Source organism: Cervus elaphus, chromosome 9 (genome assembly GCF_910594005.1).
Source record: "Cervus elaphus chromosome 9, mCerEla1.1, whole genome shotgun sequence".
NCBI classification, from domain to species: Eukaryota; Metazoa; Chordata; class Mammalia; order Artiodactyla; family Cervidae; genus Cervus; species Cervus elaphus.
The window spans coordinates 51758897-51776290 of record NC_057823.1 but is presented as its reverse complement, the minus strand read 5'-3'; the positions used below and the strand labels follow the sequence as shown (position 1 = coordinate 51776290).

The following is a 17394-nucleotide window of genomic DNA, read 5'->3' as shown; positions in this document are numbered from 1 at the left end:
ACTTCTTCATTTTAACATTCATTTAGTCTTATTTCTACAAATAATTTTATATATATATATTTGATACTTCTCCTCCTCCTGTGGGAGGAGAAGGGGACGACAAAGTTTGAGATGTTTAGATGGCATCACCAACTCGATGGACATGAGTTTGAGTAAGTTCCGGGAGTTGGTGATGGACAGGGAAGCCTGACGTACTGCAGTCCATGGAGTTACAAAGTCAGACACGGCCAAGCGACTGAACTGAACTGATTAGATACTTAACTCCAGTCTTAATGACAGTGTCTCTTCATAGTTATTTTGATTGTCTAAAATGGGCTTTCTAGTAGATTCTTCAGGCAGAATCTACTTGAAACAATATTCTTTGAGTTCTTGGATATTGATAAGTTTGTCTGTGGTCTTTATGTTTTAAATATAAAGTGACTACCCAGAATCCGCTTTGGTAGACATAAACTTTTTGGTTTACATTTTTTTCTTTGAGTGTCTTAAATACATCAACTTATTTTCTTCTGGCAGAGTAGGCTTTGCTGGCAAAAACACTGATTAAGAATCTAATTTTGGGCTTAGATATCCTAAGGATTTTTTTCCTTTAAAATCCATTAATTTTACTAGATTATGTTTGCTGTCGGGCATTCCTGATCAATATGCTCTTTTAATACATAGTTTTTTAAAACATTTTTGTTTTAGGGGAAATTTTTTTAAATTACAGTTTTTGGTATTCTCTTTCCTGTTTTGAGATTTCTTCTTTAATGTTGGATCTTTTTTTATCTATCTTTATTGTCAGTTTCTGATAAGTTTTGCTTTTCTTCTTCATTCATTTTTGGTTTTTCATGTTTTTCTCCGTTCACCTTCTACTTATTTTATGACATTTTTTGCTTTGATTATTATTTCTAACTGTCATTGAGTTCTGGCACCTCATTTCTTATTTTTATTCTTGAATACGTTGTATAATCAAAAACATGTATTTAGCTCCTTTTGAAAGAGGAAGTTGCAGTTTAGGTCTGTTCATGGCCTGTTTTTGTGGCTTGTTTTTATATTCCATGGAGATGTTATTCCTTTCCTAATTCTATTTTTCTTTCTTATAATAACTTTATAGGATTTGAACTCAGTCTTTTTCAGGTCATTTTTTATGTGAAGTTAGATTTCTTGAGTTATTAGAAAAGAAGCATAGCTTTAATTACCTTTTTTAAAAAAATTCACAGTGCCCCCTTTTCTGTTTCCTTGTAGTATTTAAAAACATGGCAGTTTACTCTGTGAGGATTCCCGGCTCTGTTTCCTTTCAGCATTTTTATTTGGACCTTCTCTTTCCTTTTTTGCTATTGTTTCAGTTCTGCTTAATTTTTGATGTCTCTTCCAGAAGTGTCTTCTCAGTGTCTCTGTCCTAACTTATCACTGTTCTAATAGGGAGCATTAGTTGATTAAATTTGAGAGTTCAGTAGAGCTCTATTGCTCTAGCCACTGAGTATTTACCACCAGGATTCTTGTACTTACCTATTATTAGACTGGGGAAAATCCCTTCTAGGTTCAACTGCTGTTCTCCCACTGGCCTGTTTTGTTGTGTGTGTATGTGTGTGAATACCTACTGACTACCTACCTACTTAGGGCTTCCCTGGTAGCTCAGACGGTAAAGCGTATGCCTACAATACGGGAGACCTGGGTTCCATCCCTGGGTCGGGAAGATCCCCTGAAGAAGGAAATGGCACCCCACTCCAGTACTCTTGCCTGGAAAATCCCATGGACTGAGGAGCCTGGTAGGCTACAGTCCATGGGGTCGCAAAGAGTCAGACACGACTAAGCAACTTCCCTTCACTTCACCTACCTACTTTGGGCTTCTCCTTTTTCAAATTTGTTGGACACCCGTTGTTTCCTGTGTCCTCCCCCACAGAGACTGATTCCATGTAGATTTGGTGATTTGTCTTCACCTGCTTCACTTCTGTCTGGGAATTTGTAGGTGTCTTTTTACTTCATTTTGATACAAATATTGCCTGTAGCAAAACAAATATTGTTTTGCTATCTAGTCACTGATTCTGTTTTAATTGTGAGGGTTTGAATAGTTTAAAAGCTTATACTGCTGCCATATTAAACATGTATGTTCTTTAAAAAGAAAGATGAAATTTGTAGCTTGTTCTTTTTGCATAGTCTTAGTTATCTTTTTGAAAGTGAAAGTGAAGTTGCTCAGTCATATCCGACTCTGCAACCCCATGGTCTGTAGCCTGCCAGGCACCTCGGTCCATAGAGTTTTCCAGGCAAGAATACTGGAGTAGGTTGCCATTTCCTTCTCCAGGGAATCTTCCCAACCCAGGGATCGAACCTCGATCTCCCGCATTGTGGGCAGACTCTTTACCGTCTGATCCAACAGGGCATTGCAGGCAGATTCTTTTACCAGCCGAGCTACCAGGAAATCCCAGTCCTCTTTTTAGTGTCAGTATAATTCTCCTCCTTGTTGGAGACTATTGTATTCCTATAAGCTGCATTGTATAATAAATCCCTTACTGATGGACATTTTGTTTTGTTTCTCATTGTCTTTGGTTATTAAAATGCTATAATGAACATTCTGTCAATATATTATTGTGCAGTTCGGTTACTGTCTCTATTGGATACATTCCTACAAGTGGAATCCACTGGGTTAAATGAAATGAACAGTTGCAGTTTTAGTAGATGTTGCCAGATGCCCAAAAGTATTGCACAAATTTGTATCTTTACCTACAGTGTATTAGAATGCCTCTTGCTGTGTAGCCTTCCTGGTATTGGCCTATAGCCACTCCAAGGTATGCATGTTTATATGTGTATTGGGAGAGAGATTTATAGACCTCTTTAGGAAACTGGTGAAAGCTATAAACCATCTCAGGAAAATGTAATTGTATACTTAAATATTTCACATACAGTTTTATAGTCTTCACCAACTGGTCTCAGGTGACATAGTTCTTATTGTTGCCTTCCTAGCCATCAGATCTCTCTTGCTTCTGTTTGGTGGACTTGGGAGTACTTGAAAGTTTAGGGAGAGAGAGCAGTTGTAGAGCTTTGGCCAATATTCATCAACTGAAGCCTGTAATCAGAGGTTGTGATACTCTGAAGTCCACAATGAACTCTGATGAGTGTAGTTTACTAACAGTTAAGAGCTCAACTGCACTTCTTTCTCATTCTGTTTTGTTGTTGTTGTTGGTTATTAATTTTTTCTTGAAAAATTTTTTATTGACGTATAATTGCTTTACAATGTTATGTTAATTTCTGCTATACATCAAAGTGATTCAGTTATACCTGTGTGTACATTCTTTTTCATATTTTTGTCTATTATTTATCTCAGGATATTGAATATAGTTCCCTGTGCTATACAGTTGGACCTTGTTGTTTATTCATTCTATATATAATAGTGCACCTGCTAACTCTAGACTCCCACTCCATCCCCCTTCCCCCACCAGCAGCTACAAGTTTGTTCACTGTCTGTGGGTCCATTTCTGTTTCATAGATAAGTTCATTTGTGTTGTATTTTAGATTCCACGTGTAAGTGACTTGTGGTATTTGTCTTTTTCTTTCTGACTTCATTTAGTATGATAATCTCTAGTTTCATCCATGTTGCTGCAGATGACATTGTTTCATTCTTTTCTATGGCTGAGTAGTATTCCCTTGTATGTATGTGTATGGGTGTGTGTGTGTATGTGTATCCTTTTTATCCATTATCTGTTGATGGACATACAGGTTACTTCTGTGTATTGGCTATTATGAATAGTGCTGCTATGCACATAAGGGTAATAATTCTTTTTGAATTATAGTTTTGTCTGGGTATATCTCCAGGAGTGGGATTGCTGGATCATATGGAAACTCTAGTCTTAGTTTTTTGAGGAGCCTGTACACTCTTCTCCACAGTGCATGTACCAGCTTATATACCTACCAACAGTGTAGATCTCTCATTCTGTTTTGAGCTTATGCTTTCTGTTCCTTTTTGTGCAGTCCTTTTTTTTTTTTTTTGACCATGCCATGCAGCATGGTTTCCTGACCAGGGGTCAAACCCATGGCCCCCTGTAATGGAAACATAGAATATTAACCACTGGAATGCCAGGGATGTTCCTCTTTGTGCAATTCTTAGTCTTTGTACCTCTATCTCATTTAACTTGTGGGTTGAGGAGTGATACTGTGGAATTAAAATGCATTTAAAAATATGTGTTGTATTTACTAGATTTTACTTTCCGATGATCCCATGTTAAAGACTGTCTTTGCAGCAGTACATCCCTTTTCCCCACATTTCATAAAGAAGACATTGTTTTTCATCTCATAAAGTTAAATTATTTTTGTTTTGAAATATATACACAGTGGACATTTACTACCAGGCACTCTTGTTTAGTAATGTAGGAATATAAAGATGTTCTGACTTCAGGGGGAATTTAACCTACTGGGGGAAATTTGTCAAATATCATGTTTTTACATATTTGTTTCCCGCATTAGCCCAGTGATTTCCTTAAGTGTAGAGAGGTCATGTCTCATCCTTAATTTCCCTAAAACCCACCAGATTATAGGTGGTTAGTAAATATCTGTTGAATAAGTATCAAAGAATCCAAATGAGTAAGAAAAAATGAATAGAGGACATGCCATTAGATAGGAATAAGCAAGATACTCAAGGTTGAAAGGGAGGGAAAACAATGTATCAAGTTGCATAGCATTGTTTGAGCTAGGCCTTTAAAAGTGGATTTAAATCCAACAGAGAAAAAGCAAGTAAAGGGCAGTATCAAGGACCAGAGAAGGTGTGGGTGAGTTTGGCCAGAGAACGGGGTGTTTGTGGGTGAGGGGAGATAATGCAGAGAGTGTCAGGCAGGGACTTTGCTGTATTAGGGGGACCTTGAACACCAGCTGGGGTATTGGTACTTGGGAGGGTAGCAAAGAACCACTGAAGGTTTTTAAGAAGGGCAGTGCCAACAGAGTTTCCTCAGGGATGCTCCTCCTGCCTGTAGTGGCAGGAGGCATGGCCCAAGGAAGGATCTTGTATCTTTCCAGTGGAGACTAGGTCTTATGATCTCCTCATAATCTCTAGCTCGTGGTGCTGGTGAGCCTGGAGTTGTGAAGGGCTTGCCTTCTCTCATAAATTTAAAATGGCAGGGGGAAGAGGGTGTGTTGGAGATGGCTTTTTGTGAGGTGACTTCTATCAAAAGGGATCCACACCAGAATCTCAATAGGGAGTGAATGCACTCTTGAATGGTAGTAAGCACCAAGGCCAGAACTTCCAGGCACTGCCTGGGTACTTGTAGGGGACTTGAGAGTGTGTGGCAGGTAGAGTGCATATAGTCAAGTGACAGTTGCGGAGTTTAAGTGCTCAGGATTGGGAGCTTTGTGGGGAGGCACAGCTGGGGGCAGCATCAGCTGTTGTGATGGGTTGGAAGTATGAAGCAGGCTGCTTGTCAGAAGTGTGCACATCAGCAGGTTTGCCTAAGCACCAACCTCGTGCCCAGTGGCCTGGAACATCCAAACGTCCTCACCCATGCTTGGATGGGCACTTGCAAGCACGATCCCCCAAGGAACATGAAGCCAGAGCAGGGCACCTGCTTTTATAAGCCTGATGGTGCATTGTTACAGAACTGGCTTCAACCTGTGTTTGAATTAAGTTTATCGGGAAGCCGGAAACCCTTTCCCTTGTTGCTGGCTGGGCAGTTTTTCTCATTTAAATCCCTCCCACATTTGCTTAAGTTATACTTATGGATATGGCTTCTGATTTCTATTCTGACTTGGAGAATGGTATAGATAGAGACTGCTCCATCTTTTTTGAAAATGTATTTATTTATTTTTGGCTACACTGGGTCTTTGTTGCTGTGCACAGGCTTTCCCTGGTTGTGGCGAGTGGGGACTACTTCTCGTTGCTGTGCATGGACTTATTGCGGTGGCTTCTCTTGTTGCAGGGCATGGGCTCTAGGTGCTCGGACTTCAGTAGTTGCAGCACACAGGCTCAGTAGTCGAGGCTCACAGGCTCTGGAGCACTGGCTTGGTAGTTCTGGCACACGGTCTTAGTTGTTCCTTGGCATGTGGGTTCTTCCCGGACCAAGGATTGAACTCCTTGGTGTTGCCTCCATTGGCAGGCGGATTCTTAACCACTAGACCACCAGGGAGACCTGAAACTGCTCCATCTTAAATGGGTTTGGTTGACCTACGGCTGGCCCCAGCCAAGGAATGCTGTAGTGTGTGTTTTCAGTGCGGTAGAGGCCTGGTTTAACCACCTGCCCTCTAAATTTGTATGCCTGAAGCCTTCATTGTTACTGAACTGGCTTCACGCTGACCTGAAAATTCTACAGAAATCATGTACTCACTTATCTCCTACAGAATTCAGTCAGATACATACTGAGAGCCTGTTAACACTCAGTCTAACCATCTGTAATGGTCCCTGTCCCATAGCTGGGACAAATCACAGAGAGACACGAGTCTGTAAACACCATTATTGAGAGTTCTCTGGAGTCAGCCCTAAGCATCCCGCTTGCTTTATCTCTTAGTCCTCACAGTGAACTCTGTGAACTCTCTGAAGTGAGTACTTGGAGCCCCATTCTATACATGGGCCACAAAGCTTATTGTCCCAAGATCTTAAAGCTATTAAGTGGTGGACCTGGACCTGGAATCTGGGTCTTCCTTGGCCTGTGCCCTCTACTTCTGTACTGGATAACTGCCCAGGTGACCCAGGTGCTAGAGGCTGTAGCTCCTTCTGGTGAAACTAGCAATGCAAATGAAGAAAGCAAAACAGAGCACACTTAGTAGGTCTCTCTCTCTCTCTTTTTTTTTTTTTTACTTAGTAGGTCTCTTAATACACATGATCCAAAACTTTAAGCTGAGAGGCAACAAATTGGGATTGTTATTACATTTTGCTAGGTGAAAAGCTCCGGTAACTAACCTCATTTTGTTGTTCAAGTTGCCTACATTTAAGGGGGGCCCTCTCATAATGCAGCGGCAAGGACTAGGGACCAGGTGTTTCTTTGACTCCCTTCTCTACACTGTATCCTTTGCTCCATCTGCATCTTTTCACTTCTCATTTACATTCTGCTCCCCTCCCTCAAAAAGGAAGGGAGTCCCGTCCTTTAGAACTGATCTAGAGAGAAACTTAGCTCTAGGAATTTTGCTCCCCTCATACCTATAGATTTGCTCTCTTTCCACTGCAGGGAGAATCCAAATTGGGGGGCTTTTGCAGTAGACACTGAGGGAAATTGTAGAGGTCAGGAGTAGCTGGTACTGTTTTGAAATTATTCACACAACCATGTTTGACTGTGGAGGTAACAGGTATTGTTGAAGAGAACAAACAGAGCCAATTATGATGTCAGGATCCCTGGGGACTGATGAGGTAGGAAAAAAAGGATTAAAAGTTAAAGCGAAGTATCTTGGCACTTTGCTTCTTAGCCCCCTTATTAAATTATGACTTCTGTTTGTGGAAAATAAATGAGAACAAAGGGTGTGTTTAGAATACAATCTTTGTGTTTTAAATTTGACTAATGAATGGTTTTAGCACTTTCATTTGGTCCTTAGTCAGCTTGCGTTCAAAATGTCAATTAACCAATAAATATTATGAAAAACAAGAGTCAGAAATGGTTGCCACTCTTGCTAATGAGCTGCTAATGAAATTGTGCCTGGGTGGGAAATGCAGGCATTCGGGAGTCCCCAAGAGTCTTCTCCAAAAAATGAGCTGTAGTGGAATTACAGTCCCTGACCTCTGGGAAAAGGGTGCATTTAACTTCTTCACTCCCAATTGCTGTTTTTCCCCTCCTCATTATTAAATGAAGCTCATTGTCAGTATCTCACAGTTAACTTCAACTGCAGTGAGACTTTTAAAATATGTTTTCATTTGACTCAGTAATTTCTAAGTGGTGGGATCGGAGAGCTGGAAGAACTGTAGCTTTGCTGTTTATTTTATTTGTGGTTTATTTCCAACTGCCTGGCCTTTGGTTTCTTAATGGTTCCTTTCTTCTTCCAATTTTCTTGAGTCTTTACCCAGTCTCCTCATCCCCAACAGATATGCATACACATATGCACAATTGAAAATGTGAAATCTGCATATATTCAAGAGTTTTTAGGTTTGAGAGAATAGGTGGGGAATAAGCGTGCGTGCTCAGTCATGTCTTGTCCACCTCTTTTGCTACCCTGATGGACTGTAGTCTGAGAGGCTCCTCTGTTCATGGAATTTTCCAGGCAAGAATGCTGAAGTGGGTTGTCATTTCTTACTCCAGGGGATCTTTCTGACCCAGGGATAGAACCATATCTCCTGCATTGGCAGGTGGATTCTTCACTACTGAGCTCCCTGGGATGCCTCAGTGGGGAATATCTCTCTAAAAAAGAAATGACAGTAACTAGTAGACTCTAGCAATCAATAGGATTATTAAAAACCAGTTCCCATGGATGTAAAAGCTCAAGTGCTCTGATTAAAGGGCTGTGCTTTATCTGTTAGTCTCACTGGGTCTTCTAAGCTATAGAGGAACATGAAATGTGTTAAGGGTAGAGATGAAAGGGGAACAGAGGAAACCAGTGGGCTAGGAAACAGGTGTGGGATGCCCATCTTGGATTTCTGGGTGAAAGTATCCCTCTGTTTCTTTTGTTCTTTACCCTGTTCTCCTTTATCCCTGGATTCACTAAACTGGGGGGCTCTAACTGGTCTCCTGGCCTAGTGGAAGGAGGCACTGTACATGCTTTAAGGTCTGGTGCTTTTGAAGGAAGGAGGACTGACCACTGTCAGAAGAATTCTTTGTTTTTCTGGTCAAAATACTGTCATCCCTTACTGCTGTCTCATTCTTCCCATTCCCTACCCATTCCTCTTGTTCAGTCTTGATTGTATCTGATTAGGTCAAGTATAATATCTTTCTAACCAATCTCCTTACTTCTTATCTTTCTGTTATATGCTGAGTTTCAGAAGGAGTTACTCATTGCCCCCTGAATATGCCCATTTCTTTGCTTGCCAGAACACTGGGACTCTGAATGTTGTTACTCCTCTTCCTCGTTTATTTCATATTCCTCAGTTCAGTTCAGTCGCTCAGTCGTGTCCAACTCTTTGTGACCCCATGAACTGCAGCACGCCAGGCCTCCCTGTCCATCACCAACTCCTGGAGTTTACCCAAACTCATGTCCACTGAGTCGGTGATGCCATCCAACCATCTCATCCTCTGTCGTCCCCTTCTCCTCCTGCCCTCAATCTTTCCCAGCATCAGGGTCTTTTCAAATGAGTCAGCTCTTCGCATCAGGTGGCCAAAGTATTGGAGTTTCAGCTTCAACATCAGTCCTTCCAGTGAACACCCAGGACCGATCTCCTCCAGGATGGACTGGTTGGATCTCCTTGCATATTCCTCAATGGCAGCCATTGGTCTTGTTGATGTGGTATTCTTCCCAGTGCCCAACACTGCAGGTGGCTTTCTTCAGTGGATGCACAGTAAGCTGTGATAGAAGGAATGCCTAGAATAGAGCAGGCAGGCTCTTACCTAATCCTCAGTATATGCTTGTTGACAAACCAGTCGTGGACAGAGACTCACTGTGTCCTAGATATGGTTACTTTGAGCCTTTGTCCTGATGGCTGTTCAGAGTACCTCTCCAGCTGAAACACAGGAAATCCTCTAAGCAGCACGGCTAGTCCTTATACTTGAAGAGCACTGCTGTTGTGAATTCTGTGGGCAGAGATTTGTGAACAGCTGTTGTCTCTTCTTGGAACTGGAAAGGAGACATTGCTTAGATCACAGCAGATAAAATTTTGGAGGGTAGTTCTGGAATGTGGTGGGAGCTATCAGGATAGCTATTCCCAGAGGAAGACTGTGGAGTCTTCTGATCTGAAGGACTTTAGTGCAGGTGATGGATTTCCACCCTTGCTTGAAAGCCCTGCCAGAGAGCTGTTCTAAGGCTCTGCCCAGGTTGTAGATTATGTGGCAGAGTAAAAAAAAAAAGATAACTTTGGAGAATATTTTTATTTTTTCTTATTTTGCCATTGTTAAGTCCTTTTAGGAAATGCATGAATGTAATGACAAGACAGACTGCTTCACTCTGTGTTTTGCTGCTTACAAAAAAGATCTCCATTTGTGTTTCCCTTCAAAAAACATTTAACGTTGGTTCAGGGTTCAGCACCCTAGAGAGGTTTGTGCACATTTTTTTGTTGTTGTTACTGGTTCAGTTCAAGTCCTGCCTTGGAGACAGGATAGATGCTCATTTGTGTGAAGCCAGGATCTTGCCAGGACTTGTTTGGGGTTTTTGAATAAAAAAGCAGGAGGAGAGGGCTGTGGTAGTCATGGCAACCAGGCTTATGAAGTCTCAGCTCTGTCTCGCCCTGGTTAGGAGCTTAGAGGTGAGTGGCATTGCTTCCCGTCCTGTATTCCTTCTATTAATTCTGGTCTTGGAAGTGGGGGCCAGGGGGCTGGCATTCAAGCTGACCTTTCTGATGGCCTACTGTGTGCCTAGAGTTGAGCTTGAGCTGGACACAAGTAATTGGTCCCTGCCCTTCAGAAACTCGGCATAATTGGAAATTTTCACTGTTGTTAACACATACATACCTACAGGACTTGATAAATAAAATGTCTTTGCTTCATCCTGGTTGACATTTACTTTTTTGGGGCTGTGTTTCCTGAAGCGCTTATAACTTCTTCTGAGCTCTGACACAGTGTTTTCTCATTTATTCTTCACAACAATCTAACACATTAGTGAAAGCAAGCACAATAGATTCTTGTCATTTGACACACAAGGTCATGAAGATTCAGAAAGAAAAAGGAATTTGGCTGATTTTACTGGCTCTCAAAGAAATAGCCAAGTGGGTAGCAGAGTTCCAGTGCTCGTGGTCGATGGCCAGTTCTCATCCAAGCAGGCCAGGCTGGAGCAGCCCTAGATTTTTCTGCCGTTGTATCCATGTTTAACTTGAAAGAGCCCAGGGGTCCCTGGAGGGGGATGTTTCCAGGTCGAAGCCCACAGAGGACATCCCATACCTCTTATGCCCCCCAAAGACATATTACTCCTAGGCATCTGATGCCATCGCAGAAACCAGGACACTGTGGCATCCTTCTCAGCTGGCCCTGGCTTCCCTGAAGCAGAGCAGTCAGACTATACAGAGGGCTCCTGTGGGTACTACCCAAGGAGGACGCTGCCACTCTGAGCCCAGGAAGGCTAAGTTTCTAATTACTGGGCAGTTAGGTGAGTGGGAACAAATACTGAGTCAGGTAAGATTTGTCAATAGGTGAAGCTTCTTTTCCAGTAGTCGCAAATTGGTTATAGGCTGAATTCCAAATATAGGTATGTTTTGTTTGGCTTTTATATTTAAAAATTTGAATGCTTTTAGAAAGGGCATTTTTTCTTCAGCACTCACCATTCCCTATTGTCTTACAGATGGCCTTCCTCACTGATCTCTCTCACTTGCTTGTCTCCCATGGGCATTTGCGTTAACTTGTACATCTCGGATCAATATTTCTTACTTGCCCTTCTGCCAGTATTCCTCTTGCCCGGGTATTTGATGGCTTCAGGCTTTCTAGGCTCATTTTCTTTTTCCTACCCTACCCAGAACTGTCCTTCTGGGTTTGTGTTTTGGCTTTGAACTTAGCTTTTTCTTGGCCTCTAGTAATACTTGCTGTCACCTTGGACTATATTTGATAGTCTAATTACTGTTCCGGGATTCAAAAGAAGTACTGCTTTATCCAAAGAAATGAAATTTTGAAACAACTTTATTGAGATAAAATTTATATATCATAAAATTCACTCATTTAAAGCGTACAGTGGGAATAATTCTCAAATGTCCTAGGGAACATTGGTAGAATAGATGAGTAGATTCCAGACTATGGTATTTCATGAACCAGAAAACTTTAAAAGAAAATTCTGGGGACCAAAGGCCAGCTTTTTTACTTTTCTGAGTTAAGGACCTTAACATAGAAACAACCCACTGTCATCCATCATCATCATTATCTCATTTTATAAAAGGAAGTTTTAACACTAAAAAGATAGAAATGATATAATTTCAGAAAAAAGGACCCCTCTTTATATTGGACACTTTTAAATTCCTTGTTTCAGGACCATTGGAATGAATTGTGACAATAAACAAACCACTTCAAAACTCAGCTTTAAAATGATAGTAATTTCTTTTTGTATTGCTCTCTTAGAACTGTAGTAATAGTTCACATACCCTTCAGATGCCCCAGAATAAAAAATTAAACCAGCCAGGATGTGGAGGAATGGGAACAACAAAATAGAATACAGGCACTAACAAATGAACCAAGTATTACAAATTGACAACATAATCATACTAACTTGGGTAGGGGAGAATGGAACTAAACTAAGCGGCCTTGTGAAATGATACCTTGACTAGATACTGTAAAACTAAAGACAAAGGAGCCGTGTGTAAATGCTGTAATCTAGTTTGGTAAATGTGTTTCTGACAGTGGTATGGTTAGCAATTTTGAAACTACTTTGTATGTATACTAGAATTGAACAGTAAATAAAACATTGCAGATAAAAAGAGCCAGTTTTCTTACTGTTGGAGAAAGAAGTTGCAAATAAGGAAAGAGGTGGGGAGACAAATGAACCCTGTAGTGTTGATTGAAATCTCAGGTATCACTATAGTCTATGGCCATATCACCCTGAATGCGTACAGTCTCGTCTGAGGTATCAGTATAAGCTTGTACTTTTTAATAGTTGTGCTGCCAAGTTGTGTCCGAGTCTTCTGCAACCCCATGAACTGTAACCCACCAGGCTCTCTGTCCAGGGAATTTTCCAGGCAAGAATACTGGAGTAAGTTGCCATTTCCTTCTTCAGGGGATCTTCCCAACCCAGGGATCAAACCCTCATCTCCTGCATTGCAGGTGGATTCTTTACTGCTGAGCCATCAGGGAAGCCCACTTTTTAATAGGTACACAGAAAAATAGATATAGAAACATAGATGTGTATACACATACATAAATTTCTTATCTCTGATTCAAAGAGCCCAGAAGCAATGACAACCCAGTGGTAATGAGCACACACACAGCAGATCAGTTCAGTTCAGTCGCTCAGTCATGTCCGACTCTTTGTGACCCCGTGGACTGTAGCACGCCAGGCCTCCCAATCCATCACCAACTCCCAGAGTTTACCCAAACTCATGTCCATTGAGTCAGTGATGCCATCCAACCATCTCATCCTCTGTCGTCCCCTTCTCCTCCTGCCCTCAATCTTTTCCAGCATCAGGGTGTTTTCCAATGAGTCAGCTCTTCGCATCAGGTGGCCAAAGTATTGGAGTTTCAGCTTTACCATCAGTCCTTCCAATGAATACCCAGGACTGATCTCCTTTAGGATGGATTGGTTGGATCTCCCTGCAGTCCAAGGAACTCTGAAGAGTCTTCTCCAACACCAGAGTTCAAAAGCATCAATTCTTCAGTGGTCAGCTTTCTTTACAGTCCAACTCTCACATCCATACATGACTACTGGAAAAACCATAGCCTTGACTAGACGGACCTTTGTTGGCAACGTATTATGCAGATAGTGGGTTCTAAACACTGTTCTTCAATAAAAAAAACTAGAACTCCTTGAAAAATGTTGATTCAAAGGTTGGGAAAGGAAAATTGAAGATAAACTTGGAGCTTCTTGTGGAGCCAGAAAGTAAGGAAATACTTGAAAAAAGAAAATGACAGACTAAAGGGACTTATCAAAGGAACACAAGAGTTAACCTGAAGAAGCTCCTAGTTGCCAAAACTGAAATAATTTGAGCAACAAAATAATGATAATATTGGACTATAACTCATAGAATAAAATATCTATGAGAACATATTGATTAGATAAATAATTAAGTATATGGAGAAATGACGGTTTTTCCTTATAGTGAAATTTCAATTCATAAATGTATAAGGAAGGGAGTAGAAAATTGCTATTAACTGGGACTCTGTAATAACCTAGAGGGGTGGGAAAGGTGGGAGGGAGATTCAAGAGGGAGGGGACATATGTACAGGTATGGTTAATTCATGGTTATGTATGATAGGAATCATACCAGTAGTGTAAAACAGTCATCAATCAAAAGTAAATATAATTATGAAAATTTTAGTTACAAAAAGAATTGCTCATACACCATCACCACAGTGATAATTGTTACAAGTGGATCCCCTTAATTGTGTGCAAAGGTTTGAGGAAAAAGGGGATTTGTATAATCTCAGAGTGTTTCCCCCATGATTTTCTTTAAACAATTCAGGGGTTTTTAGTATACACACAGTATCATGCAGCCATCACCACATTCTCATCCCCTCCAAAAGAAATAATTCTTATGAGCGGTCATTCCCCATTTCTCCCTTCCTCTAGCCCCTGACAACCATTAGTTTCCTGTGTCTAATGATTTTTCTCTTCAGCACCTTTCATGTGAAAGGAGTCATATGATGACATGACTTTCTGTGTCTTCTTTCACTTAGTGTAATGCATTCAACGTTCATCCGTGTTCTAGTATATATTAGTATTTTATTCCTTTTTTATTTATTGTGTAGTTTATTGATTTACTTCTTACAGCATAATGATTTAAAGTATTTCATTCCTTTAAGTGGATGAATAGTGTTCTTCTGAATGGCTGGATTGCATTTTGTTTGTTCATTCCTTAGATTTGATGGACATTTGGGTTGTTTTGCCACATTTTGGCTATTATAAATAATGCTGCAATGAGCATTCATGTACAAGTTTTTGTGTGAACATATTTTTTTAGTTCTTTTGTGTATACACCTAAGTGCAGAGTTGCTTGGTTCATATGGTAACACTTTGTCTAACATTTTGAGGAACTGCCAAACTGCTTTTCACAATTTGCCATGATTTTTGTTTAACACAATGGAAAAGCTCAGTAGACATGGCTTTTGTTAGTTGATCAAGACCAGTATCACCAGTATAAGACATGTTGACAACATGAACGCTTTGATATGGTGTGTTGGGAAAAGCATGATGTAATTTCTCTGGTGTTTCTGTCAAGGTGGCATGATTTGAGTTTAGTCATGACAAAACCCAAACAATCCTGAATAACTGATTAGTATTTCTTGAGGGTGTCAGGGTCATGAAAGACAAAGGGAAGACTGAGGAACTGTTGCAAAGTGCAGGAAATTAGGGAGAAATAACAACCATGGGCCATATAGGATCATATAACAAAAGAGGACCTTAGTGGAAACACTGTTAAGGTTTGAAAAGGATCTTTAGTTTGGTTACTAGTATTATTTTCCCAGTAGTTGTCTATGGCTATGTAAGATATTAACATTGGGAAAAGTCGTGTGAGTGATGTATGGAAACTCTCTGTATTGTTCTTATAAGTTCTGTGTAAGTTTAAAAGTAATTCAAAGTAAAAGGTTTTAAAAAGATATCCAGTCATTTATTCTTGCTCACATGTCTGCAGATGGGCTAGACTCGGCTGACCATGGTTGGGCTCAGCTCCAGTCTGCAATTTGGGTCCAGGTCTGCTCCAAGGGTCTCTCATCCCTCTTGGATCAGAATGCTTGTAGAGCATGTTCTTCTCACAGTGATACACAATTCCGAGACAAGCCAAACACACAAACACGTTTCAAACCTCTGTGGCACATTTGCTAACATCCTGCTGACTAAAGCATGTCACAGGCCAAGTCCAAAGTCAAAGGGTGAGAAACTACACCAACTAGTAGGAGGGACTGTGAGGTCACACAGCACAGGGGATGGATGGAACAGAACTGGTGATAATGATACAATCTACCACTCATATTTTTTCCCCTCAGGGAGCCAGTATTAGGGAAACAGACACTGCAGGCTTTGCAGGCCTTTTTGCCTTTCTGGATTCCTGTCTTATTTTCTGATTATCCCCTTCTCTTCTACCTCCCAGTCCTTAAGTGTATCTGGTGACTTTTTGCCTCTGCTCCGTTCTTCTCCAGTATCCTGCTCCCTTCACAGAGGCCCTAGAAAGAAGCAGGTCAGATCACACTTTCTCTCTAACTTGGCCTTTTTCCCAGTGGGATGGAAACATTTGAAATACTGTGTTTTCTGTTGCTTCTGCCGCTGTTGCCGTGGCTGGTTTCATGTATTTTAAATGAGTGTAACCCATATTTTAAGTTAATGTTATTGTGGTTGCTCTTGCCCCCTGTGGTGGCTTATGTGAAGGGAGTAATTTTGGAATTTTCCCTAAATAAAATAAATTGATTCACATGAGATCCTAATCTCTTCCTTGGCCAGTTTAGCACAGTCTAACTTGTTATTTTCTTGAGCTTTTAAAGTCATGTACTTTTTCTCTTTTTTATTTCTAATTTTGATCAAAAGTCTGAAAATTCAAGATATTATTATTACTGGTATTAGTATAAATTAGTCCTAAAAATAACTATCAACGTGACTACTGATTATTATGAATCTACTTGCCCTAGTGAAAATCTTTGTTGTCATTTCCTCATACTACTAGATAACACTAGGATTTTCTCACTTCCATTTTTAATTTTTCACTTAACAAATAATTATTGAGGATTTACCATATGCTTGGATATGTGATAGACCCTGAGAATAAAATTGTGAGCATTTTTACTAGCCAGATAAATAAAAAACTTAAGATATAACTATTGATTGTGGTAAGTGTGATTGAGTAAAGGGGTCATGGTAAGGAGTTCCCTGGTGGTCCAATAGTTAGGACTCAGTGGTTTCAATGCTGTAGCCCTGGGTTTAATCCCTGGTGGGAGAACTAAGCTCCCTCAAGCTGTGTAAGAACTAAGATCTGTCAAGTGTGGTCAAAAAAAAGAAAAAGAAAAATGGTCATGGTGTTGTGAAAGCCTTTGGGGGGCAGCCAGATCTGGTCTGGGGAAATAGAGGATGCCTCTCAGCTTCTCAGCTGGGATTGGAAGAATGAAGAGATGGAGGCTGGGGTTGGATGGAGTGTTCTGGGTGAAGGGAACAGCAGGTGGAATGCCCTGTGGTAGGAGGAAGCATGGTTCCTTTCATGGAATGGAAAAAGGCCATTGTGGCCTAGAGCATGGGGAATGAGGAGTGGACAGGTTTGAAGAGGCAGGCAGTGGCTAGATACTAAAAAGGGCCTCATTGACCACTGTGAGGATTTTCATCCTTAAGAACAGTAGGAAGCCACTAAAAGGTTTGAGGTCAGGGAATGACATCTTCAGATTTGTATTTTGAAAAAATCATTCATTGTAAAGAGTAGTTTGATTAGGAGGTAATTGTAGTTAGTAGAGGGCAGTTGGAAAGCTTTGGCAGTGTCTGGAAGAGAGATGGTGATGGTTCTAAGGGCAGTGGTGGGGAGGACAGAGAGAAGGATGTAAATTCAAGAGAGACATGGCAGGAAAAACATCACATTTGGGAGATTGATTGGATATGGGAGATGTAGAGTAGAGAGAATATCAAGGATGATCTGCTTAGCTTCATACATTTGGAGATGGGATTTTTGTTTGTTTGTTTGTCATGCATGGCTTTGGGATCTCAATCACAGGCCAGGGGTTGAACCTGGGGCCACAGCAGTGAAAGCACCAAATCCTAACTGCTAGA

General features: G+C 40.8%; 1 protein-coding gene across 10 annotated transcripts in view; it reads left to right on the top strand.

The window, feature by feature from the left end:
• SIL1 (SIL1 nucleotide exchange factor) overlaps window positions 1-17394 on the top strand; it is a 237142-nt gene that overhangs the window by 110933 nt on the left and 108815 nt on the right. The window lies entirely within an intron of this gene.